Source organism: Eleutherodactylus coqui, chromosome 1 (genome assembly GCF_035609145.1).
Source record: "Eleutherodactylus coqui strain aEleCoq1 chromosome 1, aEleCoq1.hap1, whole genome shotgun sequence".
NCBI lineage: Eukaryota > Metazoa > Chordata > Amphibia > Anura > Eleutherodactylidae > Eleutherodactylus > Eleutherodactylus coqui.
In genome coordinates this window covers 56,988,432-57,009,722 of record NC_089837.1, presented here as the reverse complement: position 1 = coordinate 57,009,722, position 21,291 = coordinate 56,988,432, and the positions used below count along the sequence as shown (strand labels likewise).

The window sequence follows — 21,291 nt, the reverse complement described above, 5'->3', positions numbered from 1 at the left end:
AAGAGGTGGCTTTGCAGAAAACCATATTTGTGGTTCATCGAGCGCTGGCTCTGATTGGCTGAGCCACAGCGCTTGGGAACCAATCATGGCCAGCACTTCCTGGAAGCAGGGATTTTAAACCTCCAATCCAGGAATTGATGCCTGAAGACTACAGAAAAGTGTGCCGGAGCTGCAGAGGAGACGCGACGAAGCCAGCAGCGCCTGATAGGTGATGTATATTTTTGATGCAGGGAGGGCTTATTTTCGGGGTTTGTGAGACCCTCCCCTTCCCTAGAAAGTCTCGGCAAAAGAGTGCTACAACGTTGGCCGAAAGCGGTTTTAAAGAAAAATCTCGAGCTGCAAAGAACAAAGCATCATTTAAAAGCAGCTGTTTGATAATGATCATTACTGTTCAGCTCTGGCCTCTCAACAGATGGATGGATAGATAGATAGATAGATAGATAGATAGATAGATAGATAGATAGATAGATAGATAGATAGATAGATATGAGATACATAGATAGACAGATATGAGATAGATAGCTTTATCTATCTATGTATGTATCTATCTATCTATATCTTATCTGTCCATCTATCTCATATCTATCTATCTAATATCTATATATCTATCTATCTATCTATCTGAGATAGATAATATGAGATAGATAGATAGATAGATAGATAGATAGATAGATACATATATAGATATTAGATAGATAGATATGAGATAGATGGACAGATAAGATATAGATAGATAGATAAATGGATAAAGTAGATATGAGATAGATAGACACATAGATAGATATGAGATAGATAGACAGATAAGATATAGATAGATAGATAGATAAAGTAGATATGAGATAGATAGATATGAAATAGAGAAATAAACATAGATTAGAGAAAGCTAGTTATGTAGATATCATATGCTATAGATGATCTGAGATTGTGATGACTTGGATGCAGAATTTGGTGCCACAAGCATTTTATCTGCAGTGTGCACTGGTGGTGTAGAATATTAATACCACTGATCACCGTATGGGGGCAGACATGATCTGACTGTCCGAGGAATGAGGGAACAGTAAAAGGAAAGACGATCTTCCTTGAGAAATATTTCATTTGAGATCATGCAGAGACATCTCACTGGATGGTACAAGGATCAGTAATAGTCACTGTTTCCTGTGGAGAGTAGAAATAAGTCCAAGAAGTATTATATGGTATGACTTTTATATGGAACTAGTACAAAGACAAAGTGCCTCAAAAATAAGGTGTCCAGATTTTCCCAGGGTCAAAGCGGGACAGAGTGGTGTGGTCAGGGGCGGGGCTTATCACAAGCCTATGATTTTACCTCCGTCGTTATAAAATGTACAGGGCCATTTCAAAAAAGACAGGGAACAAATTACGCAGCATTTCTGCATCCAAAAAACAGTCAAAAACCGTACCAGGTGCGAATTTTGAGTGCAAATACTGTGTGGCGTTCCCCCTCACTCTCTCCGAAGGCTTCCCGCTGTCAGTGCTCCCCAGCTGCCTGTAGTGGCCTCACCTGACCAGCATCACCTGACTAGTGGCACCGCACCTAACCAGGTCGGGGAGCGCTGACAGCGGTAAGACTACGGAGAAGGTGAGGGGGAGCGCCGCATGGTATGAAATCAGTTTTGACTGTTTTTGGATGTGGACAGTCCATAGCATTTCCACCACATGTAAACATACCTTTTGGCCGAATGCACACGGCCGGGTCTGATTCTGCATGTGGTATCCCGTGACAGAATCCGACCTGGTGCCTGGCCAAAACCACTGCCTACCTCTCCGGATCTGGATTGCGAATGGTACATGCGCAGTACAGATTGTGCCGCACCGTCGCTAGGCGGGGACATAGATTCCGCAGCCTGACCGCAGTAATAACTGTGCATGGGCCGTGAATTGGACGGCTTCCATTGACTTCAATGGAAGCCGTCCGCGCAGAATCCGCGCTCAAATAAAGCATGCTGCGATTTTCCATCTGTGAGCGGAAAACGGCAATTGATTTTGGCTCATGAAAAAGCGATTTTTAATAGCATGTCCATGAGCAGTATTTGCTGCGGAATCCGGAGGCGGACGCCAGCTCCAGATTCCGCAATGCAAATACGCCTGTGTGCATTAGGTCTAAGTCAGCTTGAGGTATGCTGCCACATGCAGAGTGGTCTCAGTAGTAATAGTCTCCTCCATAGTGGTCTCAGTAGTAATAGTGTCCCCTATATTGGTCTCAGCAGTGAAGTGTCCCCTATAGTGGCCTCAATAGTAATAGTGTAGTGGTCCAGAGTTAACGGAGTACCCTCCAGAATGTTCTATATCTGTCTTGTGTCACTGTCTTGTCAGTGTTTTGCTTGTGGAGTGTATTAGATTCATGTGTATTGGATTGGTGGAGAAAGTGATTGTCAGGAGTGAAAGCACCTGCAGATAACTTGGACTGTGGATTGTCCAATACCCCATGAGCTCAGCCAAGATCTAATTCTTGTATGCTGTGATTACTGCAACTGTTATTGACTTTATTACTAACCCCTTCCCTCCACAGGACTTAAGGGTAAATCCCGCAACTGGACGTACCCTTATGTCATGTGGATAGCACACAATCAGAAGAGATCTCGCACTATCTGGCAACGAGAGCCAGCTGTAACTGATAGCCGACCTGCGGCAACAGACAGCTGGTGGTGCATCGGAGATGCGACCCCCGCTGTTAACCCCTTCCCTGCCGCGATCTATGTAGATCACGGCATGGGAAGGGTTCACAGAGGGAGCACATGCCCTCTGTGATGTTATCAGGCTCTCGTGATATAATCACAGAGAGCCCGGCTGGTTGCCATGGTAACAGGACGCCACCTGCAAGCGTTCTGTATACCACTGCCTACGATCGCTGTAATAAGCGATAAGGCATTGCAGGAGAGAAGTCCTGCAATGCCTTATCATAGCCATCATCGGTGATATGATGTAAGTCCCCCATAGGGACACAAATGGTGTAAAAAAAAAAAGATAATAAAAATGTACAAAAAAGAAAAATGTAAAAAAAACCTTTTGTGTGCTTTTTTCATATTAACATAAAAAATGAAAAAAAAAATCCCACATATTTGGTATTGTCGTGTCTGTAACGACACGAACAATTAGTGGAACACACGTTTTATCCTGCATGGCAAAAACCATTTAAAAAACGCTAAACAAACTGAGGCAAAATGCTAATTTTTAGCATTTTACCTCCCAAAAAACGCAATAAAAGTGATCAAAAAAGCCATATGTACCCCAAAATGGTACCAGTAAAAACTACAGCTTGTCTCACAAAAAATAAGCCCTCACAGAGTTCTGTCCATAGAAAAATAAAAAAGTTATAGGACTTTGAATGCAGCGATTTAGGAAAAAAAAGATTTCCAAAAAAGAGTTTTTATTGCATAAAAGTGGAAAAACGTTAAAAAAAAATTAGTATTTTGGTATCGTTGTAACCGTACCGACCCGCAGAAAAAATGGATTGTGTCATTTATGCTGCATAATTAACGCTGTAAAAAAAATCTATGGCAGAATTGATGCATTTTCTCTCCCTGTTATAAAAAAATTAATAAATTTTTTTAAATATAGTCTACGTACCCAAAATTGGCACCAATAAAAACTATAGTTCGCCACACAAAAAACAAGCTTTTATATACGGCCGCATTGATGGAAAAATAAAAAAGTTATGGCTTTTAAAAAGTGGAGATGAAAATCTGCCAAAAATCGTTGCGTCCTTAAGCCCAAAATAGGCCATGCCCTAAGGGGTTAAGGAGTTTAAGCAAATGGACAAGATCGATTGTTCCCAGTTTTGTTCCAAAATATACTCTTCTGGTGTTGGACTATTTTTATTCATCTACAAGATCCATTCTAGGAGAAGGAACGGTGGCGTCACAAGTGACAATTGGACTTAAGGTAACCCCCGGTTACTATTTGAAAGCACCTCCAACTAGTCGTGAAGTAGCAATCCTTGGCTTCCTTACGGGAAGGAGATGGTAGAGCCCCGTGGCAAGGTTAACATCTCTACCCCGCTATTTCCTCGGCTGAGGGCCTGTTCCTCGGATGCTGCAATAGTGTCCCCTATATTGGCCCCAGTTGGAATAATTACCCCCACAGTGGTCTCAGTAGTAATAGTGTCCCCTATATTAGTCCCAGTAGTAATAGTGTCCCCTATATTGGCCTCAGTAATAAAACTGTCCCCTATATTGGCCTCAGTAGTAATAATGACCCCCACAGTGGTCTCAGTAGTAATTGTGTCCCCTATATTGGTCTCAGTAGTAATACTATTATTACTGGGGCTGATATTGGGGACACGATTACTAATAGTGTCCCCGAAATTGGCCTCAGTATTAACACTGACCCCCCACAGTTGCCCCCCTGAGACCGATATACTTACCTAATCTTCAAAGCACCGTGGTTCCTTTGCTCGGCACTACTATGGGTGGAAGTGCGCCCGGATGTCTCCTCTCTTCTCCTCTCCTTTTGCAGAACCAAGGAGGAGAGGTCTGGGGAGGAGGATCCCGGGTGCACACACTGCCGTCAGTGTGTGCATCTCGCAGAAGCGATACTGAGTGATTATCAGCCAGAAAGCCGCAGCACCCCAGCTGGTAATCACTTTCATGGTGACCTGGCCTCTTGATAGCGGGACAAAAGGCTGTTCCACTTAGGACCCTGGGGAAAGCGGGACACAGGGTTCCAAAGCAAGATTGCCCTGCCTAAATCAGGACATCTGGTCACCTCACTCTATTGTTTGGTTATTGTTCATTCTGTGGACTTTAAAAGGAATCTGTCACTAGAATAAGTTGGTTTGCACTATCCTGTGTTTAGTTGCTATACCCATATCCCTACTGTTCCAGATTTTGTCCATGTTTAGCATCATGCTTCGCCCCAATGCTATCCTACGTTTTATCTCTGGCATAGATTCTCCCGACTAGCCAATTTCTGAGCCAAGGAAGATGCATTCTACGGCCTCGTTGTCAATTTTTATTTGAATTTGGCCATTTTTTGCAGTTGTCATAATTTTTGTTGTCTTTAAATTCAGGTAGAGGCCCATTTTTTTACTTTCCGTATTTCATATCTATCTATCTCATATCTATCTATCTATCTCCTATCTATCTATATCTATCGATCTATCTCATATCTATCTATATCTATCTATATCTATCTATCTATCCCATATCTATCTATCTATCCCATATCTATCTATCTATCTCATATCTATCTATCTATCCCATATCTATCTATCCCATATCTATCTATCCCATATCTATCTATCCCATATCTATCTATCTATCTATCTATCTATCTCATATCTATTTATCTATCTCATATCTATTTATCTATCTCATATCTATCTATCTGTCTCATATCTATCTATCTGTCTCATATCTATCTATCTCATATCTATCTATCTATCCCATATCTATCTATCTATCTCATATGTATCTATCCATCTATCTATCTCATATCTATCTATCCAGGGGTATATCTAAAGGCTCATGGGCCCATGTACAAAAGTTTATTTTGGGGCCCCCCAACTTCTCTTAACCCCTTAATGCAGAGGCATAACTTGAAGCTCCTGGGTCACAATGCAAAACCTGTAACAGGACCCCCAGATATAATGCTTTATTCATGGTACAGGGCTCCCTATATGGAGAAGAGAGGCCTTATGGGCCCCCCTGAGGCTCCTAGGCCCGGGTGCAACCGCATCCCCCTACATCCCCTATAGTTAGGCCAGTGTATCTATCTATCTATCTATCATTATCCTATCTATATGTCATATCTATATGTCCTATCTATCTATCTCATATCCATCTATCTCATATCTATCTATCTATCTCATACATCTCTCTCTATCTATCTCATATATCTCTATCTATCTCACATATCTATCTATCTCATCTATATCTGTCTATCTATCTCATATATCTCTATCTATCTCGCATATATATCTATCTATCTATATCTCACATCTATCTATCTCATCTATATCTATCTATCTCTCTATCTCATATATCTCTCTCTATCTATCTCGCATATCTATCTATCTATCTATCTCATCTATATCTATCTATCTATCTATCTATCTATCTATCTCATATATCTCTATCTATCTCGCATATCTATCTATCTATATCTCACATCTATCTATCTCATCTATATCTATCTATCTATCTCATATATCTCTATCTATCTCGCATATCTATCTATCTATATCTCACATCTATCTCATCTATATCTATCTCTCTCTCTCTATCTATCTCATATATCTCTCTCTATCTATCTTGCATATCTATCTATCTATATCTCACACCTATCTATCTATCTCATCTATATCTATCTATCTCGCATATCTATCTATCTATATCTCACATCTATCTATCTATCTATCTATCTATCTATCTATCTATCTATCTATCTATCTATCTATCTCATCTATCTCTCTCTCTCTCTCTCTCTATCTCATATATATCTCTCTATCTCTCTTGCATATCTATCTATCTCTCTATCTCTCTCGCATATCTATCTATCTATCTATATCATATATCTCTATCTATCTATCTATCTATCTCATATCTATCTATCTATCCATCATTATCCTATCTATCCATATCTCCTATCTATCTATCTATCTATCTATCTATCTATCTATCTATCTATCTATCATTATCCTATCTATCCATATCTTATATCTATCTATCTATCTCTCTCTCTCATATCTATCTATCTATCTATCTATCTATCTATCTATCTATCTATCTATCTATCTATCCATCATTATCCTATCTATCCATATCTCATATCTATCTATCTATCTATCTATCTATCTATCTATCTATCTCTCTCATATCTATCTATCTATCTATCTATCTATCTATCTATCTATCTGTCTGACTTTGTATAAATTGAACATGTTGGTACTATGTAGTGTCCTGTCAGTCTACCAGTAATGAGTAGTATAATAATATATGTACAGTATATTATGTCAGACTATTTATCTTGGAGACGGGTACAGAAGAATCAGACACTTAAGTATAGTTAAACTAGTTGGTGTTGGAGAGCTATCTTGTCTGACGCTTATACGCATAGTGCAGACACCGAGCACATTGCTCCTCACAGATGATTTCACCAGACAGAATGAGGGTGCTTTCACATCCGCGCTCGGAGGTTCCAGTTTGCTGTGCCTTTCGGAGAGCAGGAAAGGGGAATCCCCTGGCTGAAGAGCTCCGTCTTTTGACGGAACCAAACAGCGCCGAACACAGATGTGAAACCAACCTTAAGGGGTGTCTCTGGAAACAGGATGATCTTAGAATGTGAGGCGGTCTTGTGACAGGATAATGTGGTACAATACTAGTAGAGCGCCAGAAGCCTTCCAGGCTGCACCGTCACCCAGAATAACATCTCAAGACATGAAATTACACAAATCACAACCAACGGCTCCTTCACATCAGCGGTAGGGAATTCCGTTTTCCTGCTCCGTACAGAAGCAGCAAAATGGCACCCGCTGGTTGAACGGCTCCGTCTTATACTGGGGGTCAGTTCATTTCCAGTGAACAGTCCATCATTATGCCAGAAGTTACAGGACAAAATAGCACTATTGGAAATCCGTGACAAAGATTCCAAATAGAACCTCCGAAGCTGATGTGAATGAAGGCCGGCTTCACACGGGGGAGTTTGTTGTGTGAAATTTGTGTGAGACGTCCCATCTTTGTGCGTGTCCATGCATCGCATCTCCCATTGTTTTTAATGGGGCCGGCGGCAGCATCGCGCCACGTGCTAGGTGCCCACGGTTCAATGCGATATTTCCCCATTGAAAATAATGGGAGAAACTCTGCGATCCTCCACGCAGCTGCCGATCGCTACATCCTCGAAATGATGCAAGGCGGTTCTGATATTAAAAACTCCACGGGGAAATTGCATGTTGGCGAGTGCGATATCGGTCCGTAATTCACGGCCCAATATCGCACTCGCCCGTGTGAAGTTAGCCTAAATAGGGATAAAATCCCAAAAGATGACACATTGCTGCAGGACACAGACACATCCACTGACTGCACAGAGTAAAGAGACTGAACCATTATAGGTCTTCAAAATGATGGGGAAATGATCAAATTTGCCAACGACGCAAAGCTAGGAGGGATAGCTAACCCCAGGGAAGAGAGAGAGAGAGTATTCAAAAAGATCTAGAAAAGCTTGAACAGTGGGTGGCGACTAACAGAATGGTATTTAACAAGGAGAAATGCAAAGTCCTATATCTGGGTAAGAAAAATGAAAAAAGCACATATAAAATGGGAGGAATTGAGCTAAGCAGCACATGTGAAAAAATCTTGGGTATACTAATAGATCATAGACTGAACATGAGTTAACAATGTGATGCAGCAGCCAAAAAGGCAAACACAATTCTGGGATATATTAAGAGAAGCATAAAGTCTAGATCACGTGAGGTCATTAACCCCCTCTACTCTTAGTCAGACCTCATCTGGAATACTGTCTCCAGTTCTGGGCACCCCACTTTAAAAAGGACATAGACAAACTGGAGAAAGTTCAGAGAAGAGTTACCAAGATGGTGAGCGGTCTGTAAATCATGTCCTATGAGGTTAAAGGATCTGGGAATGTTTATCTTGCAAAAAAGAAGGCTGAGAGGACACTTAATAGCTGTCCATAAATATCCGAAGGGCTGTCACAGTGCAGAGGCATCAGCCCTATTCTCATCTGTACGAGGAAAGACTAGAAGCAATGGGATGAAACTGAAAGGGAGGAGGCACAGATTAGATATTGGAAAAAACCCTCTGACAGTGAGGGTGATCAATGAGTGGAACAGGTTACCATTGGAGGTGGTGAGTTCTCTTTCCATAGAAGTGTTCAAACAAAGGCTGGACAAATATCTGTCTGGGATGATTTAGTAATCCTGCACTGAGCAGGGGGTTGGACCCAATGACCCTGGAGGTCCCTTCCAACTTTATCATTCTATGATGTAAGTATACAAGAGGTCATTACTTTCCAACAATAATAATATTTTGGATTTAGGACAAGCAAAGCAGACAATAAATAATGTAATAGGGTAACCGATTAAGGCAATCGTGTCTGAACAATTCTGTCGCTGTTATGTGGTAAATGAGACAATTATCTGAATTAAAAACCTTTGCATTTTTAACCCTCGGTGTATTTAAAAAATGCTGCAGATTCCACCCCAAATGTTCCCACTTCATACGGACATATTATTCATTAAGTCTTGACCACATGACTTGTGCTATAATTGCTGCGCATCCTAATGCTGCGTTTAGACGTAACAATTAGTGTTCAAAAAATCATTTCGACAAGCGAAAGTGAATGTTAATTGTTCGGTTTCAAGGCGAGCCAGCGCGGCATAAAAATCATTTTTGGATCGTTCAGACGTGAATGTGAAACACTGAAAAAGAAGTAAGCGATTCTCAGTGTTAGCGGTGACGTCACTCGCTCGTTCGGTCATTAAGAGTAAGCTCAAATCTCTTTGTGGGGAGCGAGAGACGTTTTGAGCAAACATATATATTACGGCAGGGGGGCTGAGCGGGGTTTCCTGGGCAATTTTTTTTAATAACCTATCCTCAGGATAGGTAATCAATAGTTAATCGTTTGGAACCCGCCACTCAGGATCTCCAACTGTCAGTGCAGCAAGGTCGGACGTCATCATCAGGGTCGGAGGCGAAAGCGGCATAGAGGGTTTTACGCCTATTAAAATCAATGGGAGCTCTGCGCTTCCACCTCTGACAATGGGGTCAAGTGCAATAGTATTGATTTCAATAGAATTTGCCCAGTAATCTCATTTAACGATTGCTGAAGTGTTGGATGTGACTATAGTGTGATCGGAAGATGTCCTTAGCCTTTTTATGTTTTTTGTAAAAAAAAATAAAAATGATTTGGTTGAAGTGCCCCGAGGTAAAAGTGTTTTTCCCAAAAGTGCCCAGAACTAAAAAGATCGGGAGACTCTGTGCTACATGCAGTGGGGTTTTCTGCATATATTGTATATTATATAGTGACTTCTAAAAAGCTTAAGCACTGTAGAGATGTAGCAGTGCTGAGCTTCTCAGACTTTGCAGTTTGTTTTCTGTAGAAGAGCTGAGTTTGTCATTTCACATAACTCATCCTGATATTAAACTATGGAAAGTCTGCTTACATTCAGAACCCCATGCATGATATCACCTCCGATATAATGATATTCAAGAGATACACCCTTAAATAGTTAAATGACAAATTCGTTTTTGTTAAATATACATACATACCTGCTAATCCAGCGCCAGTAAGTTGTCTATTAACATAATGTATTGCAATCACATCTATGTCATATCTATCTATTTATCTCATATCTATCTATCTATCTATCTCCCTATCTATCTATCTATCTATCTATCTATCTATCTATCTATCTATCTATCTATCTCATATCTATCTATTTATCTATCTATCTATCTATCTCATATCTATCTATCTATCTCATATCTATCTATCTCATATCTATCCATCTATCTCATATCTATCTATCTATCCCATATCTATCTATCTATCTATCTATCTATCTATCTATCTCATATCTATCTATCTATCTCATATCTATCTATCTATCTATCTCATATCCATCTATCTCGTCTATATACATCTATCTATCTAATCTATATCTATCTATCTATCTCATCTATATCTATCTATCTCATATCCATCTATCTATCTCATATCCATCTATCTATCTATCTATCTATCTATCTATCTATCTATCTATCTATCTATCTCATATCTATCCATCTATCTCATATCTATCTATCTATCCCATATCTATCTATCTATCTATCTATCTATCTATCTATCTATCTATCTCATATCTATCTATCTATCTCATATCTATCTATCTATCTCATATCTATCTATCTATCTCATATCCATCTATCTCGTCTATATACATCTATCTATCTAATCTATATCTATCTATCTATCTAATCTATATCTATCTATCTATCTCATCTATATCTATATATCTCATATCCATCTATCTATCTCATATCCATCTATCTATCTATCTATCTATCTATCTCATATCTATCCATCTATCTCATATCTATTTATCTATCTATCTATGTCATATCTATCTATCTATCTCATATCTATCTATCTATCTCATATCTATCTATCTATCTATCTATCTATCTATCTATCTATCTATCTCATATCTATCTATCTTTCTATCTATCTCATATCTATCTATCTTTCTCATATCCATCTATCTATCTAATCTAGATCTATCTATCTATCTCATATCTATCTATCTATCTATCTCATCTATATCTATCTATCTCATATCCATCTATCTATCTCCTATCTATCTATCTATCTATCTATCTATCTATGTCATATTTATCTATCTATGTCATATCTATCTATCTCATATCTATCTATCTATCTATCTATCTATCTATCTATGTATCTCATATCTATCTATCTATCTATCTATCTATCTATCTATCTCATATCTATCTATCTCATATCTATCTATCTCATATCTGTCTATCTCATATCTATCTATCTCATATCTATCCATCTATCTCATATCTATCTATCTATCCCATATCTATCTATCTATCTATCTATCTATCTATCTATCTCATATCTATCTATCTCATATCCATCTATCTCGTCTATATACATCTATCTATCTAATCTATATCTATCTATCTATCTCATCTATATCTATCTATCTCATATCCATCTATCTATCTCATATCCATCTATCTATCTATCTATCTATCTATCTATCTCATATCTATCCATCTATCTCATATCTATCTATCTATCCCATATCTATCTATCTATCTATCTCATATCTATCTATCTATCTCATATCTATCTATCTATCTCATATCCATCTATCTCGTCTATATACATCTATCTATCTAATCTATATCTATCTATCTATCTCATCTATATCTATATATCTCATATCCATCTATCTATCTCATATCCATCTATCTATCTATCTATCTCATATCTAGCCATCTATCTCATATCTATTTATCTATCTATCTATGTCATATCTATCTATCTATCTCATATCTATCTATCTATCTCATATCTATCTATCTATCTATCTATCTCATATCTATCTATCTATCTATCTATCTATCTATCTATCTATCTCATATCTATCTATCTTTCTCATATCCATCTATCTATCTAATCTAGATCTATCTATCTATCTCATATCTATCTATCTATCTATCTCATCTATATCTATCTATCTCATATCCATCTATCTATCTCCTATCTATCTATCTATCTATCTATCTATCTGTCATATTTATCTATCTATGTCATATCTATCTATCTCATATCCATCTATCTATCTATCTATCTATCTATGTATCTCATATCTATCTATCTATCTATCTCATATCTATCTATCTCATATCTGTCTATCTCATATCTATATATCTATCTCATATCTATCTATCTCATATCTATCTATCTATGTAGCAACCGTTAAGATGACTGGCACAATAACTTGATTTACAGCATTGTAGTTACCATAACGTGTTATATGTCAGGTTATCTATAATCTACACAGTATCTATCTATAACTTTCTGCAAATAACTATACATTGCATAAAGTTCCATTCACAACCTGTTACATTGTAACACTTGAGGCACACAACACAATGTAACATGGAGCAGTGCCTTATTATCATTAAGTGATTAGTGATGGTATATGTAAGGACTTTACCTGTAAAGAGTGGAGATGTCATATAGTCCAGCAGCCTGCTCTAGCGCTGCATGCAGTCCGTCCTCACTACCTGCTCTTCCTTCCATGCACTGGATGCAATCACACTCCTCCTGGTCAGTCCCGGCTAGCCTCCTCCTTATATACTGTATGATCCAGCCCAGAAAGTGATGTGTATAGGAAATCAGAAGACTTCTCATGGATTCCAGTAATGTGACACGGGAATTGAACCACCAGCATAATGTGTGGCGACGTGTATAGCAGCTCGATGAGTAAGGACATTTGAGGTCGGGTCCTACAGCCGAGTATGACAATGTACGTAACAGTTATGCCATAGTCAAAAGAAGTCGTAAAAGACACTGATGGTGATGTGATAGTCATGTGCCTAGCTGCTGCCAAGAGACGATGAGAGGAGATGCATAAGTTGGAAAGGAACGCCGTTTGATGAGAAAACTATGCCTAGTGTGGTAGTAGAGAATAGAGTACTGATACTACAAGAAAGTTAACGCCGAGTTTATTCTGTAAGTACCCGAACCTTCCCATGGAGCATCATACTGTTTATTGCAACTGTTCAGTAAAGTTAATTTTGTAATAGAAAACGTCCCGACTCCATCTGTCAACACTGCACCAACTCGCATCCGGCATAACACTGGGCATCACCACCAGCCTGTTTTAGTTGAAGTACTTGGTCTACAGGACCTCTTTTGTGCTGCTCGGTCTGTGGTCTTGCATATTATACGGCATTTACAGCCGCTCCCACTGACGTCTCGGTCAGTTATCTTCTCTAGATGTGAGTAATTGGGGTTAATCAAGGAGAAAAGCTCTCCGGAGTGTGCAGATATATTTCATTAATAACCAGAGCACTTCACACCTGCTCCCATTTAATATCGGAAACCACTATATTATCTGTAATGAAGCCATATTTAATATAATCAAAAATGTAATCTCACTTTTCTCCTGTAAGTGGCATCTATGGGTCCAGCTGGAATTAAAACTTTTGTAAAAAATTTAACTTCTTAGAACCAGAAGCAAACCGAGCGTTACTCAGGTCCCAACACTGGAAGCCAACTGAGTCTTACTCAGGTCCCAACACTAAAAGCCAACCGAGCCTTACTCAGGTCCCAACACTAGAAGGTAACCGAGCCTTACTCAGGTCTCAACACTAGAAGGTAACCGAGCCTTACTCAGGTCCCAATACTAGAAGGTGACCGAGCCTCACTCAAATCTCAACACTAGAAGGTAACCGAGCCTTACCCAGGTCCCAATACTAAAAGCCAACCAAGCCTTACTCAGGTCCCAACATTAGAAGGTAATCGAGCTTTACTCAGGTCCCAACACTAGAAGGTAAGCGAGCCTTACTCAGGTCCCAACATTAGAAGGCAACTGAGCCTTACTCAAGTCCCAACACTACAAGGTAAGCGAGCCTTACTCAGGTCCCAACACTAGAAGGTGACCAAGCCTCACTCAGATCAAAACACTAGAAGGTGACCGAGCCTTACTCAGGTCCCAACATTAGAAGGTAACCGAGCCATACTCAGGTCCCAACATTAGAAGGTAACCAAGCCTTACTCAGTTCCCAACACTAGAAGGTAACCGAGCCTTACTCAGGTCCCAACACTAGAAGGTAACCGAGCCTTACTCAAGTCCAAACATTAGAAGGTAAGCGAGCCTTACTCAGGTCCCAACACTAGAAGGTAACCGAATCTTACTGAAGTCCCAACACTAGAAGGTAACCAAGCCTTACTCAGGTTCCAACACTAGAAGGTGACCGAGCCTCACTCAGATCCCAACACTAGAAGGTAACTGAACCTTACTCAGGTCCCAACCTTTAAAGCCAACCAAGCCTTACTCAGGTTCCAACACTAGAAGGTAACCGAGCCTTTCTCAGGTCCCAACACTAGAAGGTAACCGAGCTTTACTCAAGTCCCAACACTAGAGGCAAACCGAGCCTTACTCAGGTCCTAACACAAGAAGGTAACCAAGCCTCACTTAGGTCCCAACACTAGAAGGTGACCGAGCCTCACTCAGATCCCAACACTAGAAGGTAACAGAGCCTTACTCACGTCCCAACATTAGAAGGTAACCGAGCTTTACTCAGGTCCCAACACTAGAAGCCAACTGAGCCTTACTTAAGTCCCAACACTCAAAGCCAACAAAGATTTACTCAGGTCCCAACACTAGAAGGTAACCGAGCCTTACTCAGGTCCCAACACTAGAAGGTGACTGAGCCTCACTCAGTTCCCAACACTAGAAGGTCCCTGAACCTTACCCAGGTCCCAACCTTAAAAGCCAACGAAGCCTTACTCAGGTCCCAACACTAGAAGGCAACCGAGCCTTACTCAGACGCCAACACTAGAAGGTAACCAAGCCTTACTCACGTCCCAACATTAGAAGGTAACCGAGCTTTACTCAGGTCCCAACACTAGAAGCCAACTGAGCCTTACTTAAGTCCCAACACTCAAAGCCAACAAAGATTTACTCAGGTCCCAACACTAGAAGGTAACCGAGCCTTACTCAGGTCCCAACACTAGAAGGTGACTGAGCCTCACTCAGTTCCCAACACTAGAAGGTCCCTGAACCTTACCCAGGTCCCAACCTTAAAAGCCAACGAAGCCTTACTCAGGTCCCAACACTAGAAGGCAACCGAGCCTTACTCAGACGCCAACACTAGAAGGTAACCAAGCCTTACTCAGGTCCCAACACTAGAAGGCAACTGAGCCTCACTCAAGTCCCAACACTAGAGGCAAACCGAGCCTTACTCAGGTCCTAACACAAGAAGGTAACCAAGCCTCACTTAGGTCCCAACACTAGAAGGTGACCAAGCCTCACTCAGATGCCAACACTAGAAGGTAACAGAGCCTTACTCACGTCCCAACATTAGAAGGTAACCGAGCTTTACTCAGGTCCCAACACTAGAAGCCAACTGAGCCTTACTTAAGTCCCAACACTCAAAGCCAACAAAGATTTACTCAGGTCCCAACACTAGAAGGTAACCGAGCCTTACTCAGGTCCCAACACTAGAAGGTGACTGAGCCTCACTCAGTTCCCAACACTAGAAGGTCCCTGAACCTTACCCAGGTCCCAACCTTAAAAGCCAACGAAGCCTTACTCAGGTCCCAACACTAGAAGGCAACCGAGCCTTACTCAGACGCCAACACTAGAAGGTAACCAAGCCTTACTCAGGTCCCAACACTAGAAGGCAACTGAGCCTCACTCAAGTCCCAACACTAGAGGCCAACCGAGCCTTACTCAGGTCCCAACACTAGAAGGTAACCGAGTCTTACTCAGATCCCAACGCAAGAAGGTAACCAAGCCTCACTCAGATCCCAACACTAGAAGGTAACCAAGCCTTACTCAGGTCCCAACACTAGAGGGTAACCGAGCCTTACTCAGGTCCCAACACTAGAAGGCAACTGAGCCTTACTCAAGTCCCAATACTAGAGGCCAACCAAGCCTTACTCAGGTCCCAACACTAGAAGGTAACCAAACCTTATTCAGGTCCCAACACTAGAAGGTGACTGAGCCTCACTCAGATCCCAACACTAGAAGGTAACCGAGTCTTACTCAGGTCCCAACACTAGAAGGTAACCAAGCCTCACTCAGATCCCAACACTAGAAGGTACCAAGCCTTACTCAAGTCCCAACACTAGAGGCCAACCGAGCCTTACTCAGGTCCCAACACTAGAAGGTAACCGAGTCTTACTCAGATCCCAACACAAGAAGGTAACCAAGCCTCACTCAGATCCCAACACTAGAAGGTAACCGAGCCTTACTCAAGTCCCAAGACTAGAGGCCAACCGAGCTTTACTCAGGTCCCAACACTAGAAGATAACCGAGTCTTACTCAGATCCCAACACAAGAAGGTAACTAAGCCTCACTCAGATCCCAACACTAGAAGGTAACCGAGCCTTACTTAGGTCCCAACACTAGAAGGTAACCAAGCCTTACTCAAGTCCCAACACTAGAAGGCAACTGAGCTTTACTCAAGTCCCAACACTAGAGACAAACTGAGCCTTACTCAGGTCCCAACACTAGAAGCCAACCGAGCCTTACTCAGGTCCCAACGCTAGACGGCAACTGAGTCTTACTCAAGTCCAAACACTAGAGGCCAACTAAGCCTTACTCAGGTCCCAACACTAGAAGGTAACCGAGTCTTACTCAGGTCCTAACACAAGAACGTAGCCAAGCCTTACTCAGGTCCCAACACTGGAAGGTGACCGAGCCTCACTCAGATCCCAACTCTAGAAGGTAACCTAGCCTTACTCAGGTCCTGACATTAGAAGGTAACCAAGCCTTACTCAGGTCCCAACACTAGAAGGTAACCAAGCCTTACTCAGGTATACGTGCGCAAAATACAGAAGTGTGAACAATGAACCCATTGAAAACAATGGGTTCTATTCTCTGCGCATTGTGCATGTAAATACACAATACAGATGCTGCATCTGAGGAGTGGGCCCCAACCTAGGAGACAGCTGGGTAGAGTTTGGGCCTGTTATGGTGGCTCTATTATCTCCCACCCAGAGATTTACCAGGGATACGTCCAAGGGGCCGAGGGTGGGCTATTCAATAGGGACACCCAACAGTGGTTTACCTGTAGTCCTTTTGTCACGTGTGACGCCAGCATTCCATCCTCCGCTGTGAATTCTAGACGGTGTAATAAAGAGTCCACACACGCAGAGTTGACTTTTTAAAAGCAATATCGGGAATGGTCGGTAAAGGCATTTACTGTAGGATAACTTGCAAACTTGGAACAGTCCAAAACAACTATACATCCACTGGCAAAAGACTCTGGTGCAGGAGGACACAAGGTGTGACAGGGAGGAAACATGGGAGATGGGATACACAAAGGCCAAGCTTTCTATAGCTCTCTGTTCCCGCACACACTCCTACTTCCACTCGCCAACTCTCCACCAATGCACACTCATGGTTGAAGATCCACACTCAGCGCTACACAGTGGTGTCACGCGGTCTTGCGGTTCCTTTTGCGGTGCAGCATAGGGACCTGATGAGATAGGCCCTGGACACACACAGCATCCTTTCTGCCTCTTCCATCTTCTGGGCCCACAGGCCCAAGTAGGAGACCTACAGAAGAAGACCACTCATGCACCTTGCAAAACACATACAAAAGACAATGTCACATGACATACAAAAGATATATTTCCAGACATAACCCAGACAGTAACCTATTCAGTGCTGCAGCTATGCAATACACATCATATTCACTCACATGCAAGACACTGACAACACATAGGCACAAGACATACATAGACCATTCAGAAACATCTAGACAGTTTTGTACATTGACTTATGTACACTACACATATGTGAAGACAGGTGCCTTCAGACGTAATGATTATCGTTCAAAATACAGTTAAAAGGAACGAAAGTGAACGACAATCTTAAGCTTAAAGGGGTTGTCCCGCGGCAGCAAGTGGGTCTATACACTTCTGTATGGCTATATAAATGCACTTTGTAATGTACATTGTGCATTAATTATGAGCCATACAGAAGTTATAAGAAGTTTTTCACTTACCTGTTCCGTTGCTAGCGTCCTCGTTTCCATGGAGCCCGCCTAATTTTCAGCGTCTAATCGCCAGATTAGACGCGCTTGCGCAGTCCGGGTCTTCTTCTTTTCTCAATGGGGCCGCTCGTGCAGGATGCCGGCTCCGTGTAGCTCCGCCCCGTCACGTGCCGATTCCAGCCAATCAGGAGGCTGGAATCGGCAATGGACCGCACAGAAGCCCTGCTGTCCACCGAGGGAGAAGAACCCGGCGGCCATCTTCAGCCGGTAAGTAAGAAGTCACCGGAGCGCGGGGATTCAGGTAAGCGCTGTGCTGATTTTTCTTTAGGTCCCTGCATCGGGGTTGTCTCGCGCCGAACGGGGGGGGGGGGGTTTGAAAAAAAAAAAACGTTTCGGCGCGGGACAACCCCTTTAAGCGCGAGCCAACAACGTTCATCGTTCAGTTTCAGCCAACATTAAAGCCATCGTTGGTTAATTCTCTTCTCGTTAAGTTTAAGCACTCCCCACTCAGAGTATCACATAGGAATGTGAAATACTGAACGAGAAGTGAATGATTCTCAACAATGATCTGCCTAACTAAACAAGCTGCATGAGCGTGAACGAACAGGTAAGGATGTTTGCTCCGGCAAATGAGAATTGTACACTTCTCGTTGTGTGTACAAAGGCCATTGGATGTCATTGGATGTCACTGGATGTCGAAGACCGAAGAACGGGGAAGGGGTTTTGGTCAAGTCAGTGCAGGTAAGCAAGTAGTTCCGGTGTTAGTGTGCAGAGTTTCCTACACTGGGTGCCATTCCCATGGCCCTACCAAAAAACACAGGCTATTTAAAGGGGCTTCCTATTACACTAAAGACCCATATAAGTAAGGGCTCATTCACACGAGCGTATGCAGCTTTGGTGCATGAAAATTGCAGTTTTCACGCACCAAAACTGTGCATATTTACTGTGTATTTTATTGTTTTTGCATCATTTTTGGTGAGTGTGTTCAACGCATTTTTCATGCATGCAAAAAAAAAGTCCCATTGATTTCTATTGCCTTTATGCGTAAATATGCTGAAATTATGCATGTATCATGTATATTCACTGCATTTTTACGTCATCCAATAGACTTTAATGGGTAATTTTGGTCTGAAATATAGACTAAAATAAGACAAACTACGATTTTCTTTTTTACATGCATAAAATACGTGTGTGAAAAACACAGGTCAAACTACCGCAAGGCAAAACAATGGGGTTTATGCTATCCTTATTACACACCGAAACATTTGTGCATAATATAAACTGCAAATACGCCCGTGCGAATGAGCCATAACCACGAGGCTCAATACCAACATTTGGAATGGGACCACTTTGAGTGAAAAGTTCTTAATATGTAAAGTTTCTAATTATTTTGGCCACCTAATGCAAAAGGATAATGCACACAGTGATGTCACAGTACAGGGATAATGTATACAGTGATGTCACAGTACATGAATAATACATCAAGTGATATTACAGTATAAGGATAATAATCACAGTGATGTCACAATACAGGAACAATGCACACCATAATATCATATCATAAAGCACAAAAAAGGTCAACATGTACCTGTGACCTATAACATAGATATTCATATCATATGATGTCACAGCACAGGGATAATGCAGTGATGTGATACCAGAATAATACAGGGGCTACATTCAACTTTATGCGTCCCCTTCAATAGTCATTACTTCTTATATTTGACTAGAAAGTCACAATGAGTAAGAGCACCGTATAGCACCAAAAATGCTTCAGTGAAGTTGTGATCCTAGTGGTTGCTTTTTAAGACTTGTCCCTCAAGCAGAGCACCTGCCACGAAAAGGGCGACCACACTACAGGACAAAGACTGGATAACAGTCCAAAATAGTCAGACAACAAGTACACTACGCTTGAATCCTTGTGCTTTCCCTTCTCCAACCGTGACTCTTTAGCCAGCGGAGGGGTGCTTTTACACAGCACTGCAGCGCTGACAACATAGGTGGTAGCAAGTGTCTTCTTCTCTTCTGCTCTCTGTTTCCCTGTGACAGCTCCCTCCTTCGCTGACAGCAGCTGTGGGCTACCCCTTTCAGTACAGAGGAAGGCTATAGTATTACCCCCTTACAGTTACATTATGCAAACCCAAGAATATTTGTGAATTGGAGGCCATTGTTCTTGAGATATGGGCTAAGATAACTTAATAACGCTGTCAGAGGCGGGTTTTGGCTTTGCATAAAGTTTGCAGCAGGTCATAACAGCAAAAGCTGCTCTATTCAGTAGTGATGAGCGATTAGTGGAATAATCGGTTTATGTCGGTATTGGGCCAATTTTCACAAAAATCTTCATCAATCAGGGCGGCCAATTCTGACTCCCATTAAAGTCAATGGGAGTAAAAATCGGGTTCACTAATTTGTCCTCTAGAATCATAGAATCAAAAAATTGGAGGGGACTCCAGAATTCACTAAATCGTCCCAGACGGATATTTGTCCAGCCTTTGTTTGAAGACTTCCATTGAAGGAGAAGTCACCATCTCCCGTGGTAACCTGTTCCACTCATTGATCACCCTCACTGTCAGAAAGTTTTTTCTAATATCTAATTTGTGTCTCCTCCCTTTCAGTTTCATTCCATTGCTTCTAGTCTTTTCCATTTTGACCTTGTAGGGGGGATTAAGAAGGGTGGCCACATGATAATCATCTGATTCTCTGATGCGTGCTTTGCGATGGACCTTCTGTAACTACTGCAGAATAGAAGCATTCATATGCCTCAAAGTGCCTAAGGGTGATGGCTCACATTCCTTGGGGTCAGGCCTAAGAGTGTCCTTCAGCTGGTCCCACCATCCACATAGATGGGGTTAATGATCGTTGGAAAGACCATTGCATAGCCCCCTCCCATGCCTTTAGTCCTATATTATCCCCCTTCTCTTGCTCCTCTATACTTCTTCCATGGTTGGAGAAATATGTTGGAGAAGGCGTCCCCCTTTCTTAGCCCAAAGCCACCCTCCCTGCAGTGTTGAGTAATGGCAGACTGGCCAGATAGTTGGTATCCCTA

General features: G+C 41.5%; 1 protein-coding gene across 3 annotated transcripts in view; it reads right to left on the bottom strand.

Moving 5' to 3' along the window:
• OPN5 (opsin 5) overlaps positions 1-21,291 on the bottom strand; it is a 121,312-nt gene that overhangs the window by 67,878 nt on the left and 32,143 nt on the right. For 2 of the 3 annotated variants that reach the window (XM_066596533.1, XM_066596550.1), the window contains exon 1: positions 12,728-12,884. The exons of the other annotated variant lie outside the window; for it this stretch is intronic. The gene's annotated coding sequence lies outside the window, so the exon portion shown is untranslated. Of the gene's footprint in view, positions 1-12,727; positions 12,885-21,291 lie in introns of those variants that run through there. 3 annotated transcript variants of the gene reach the window in all.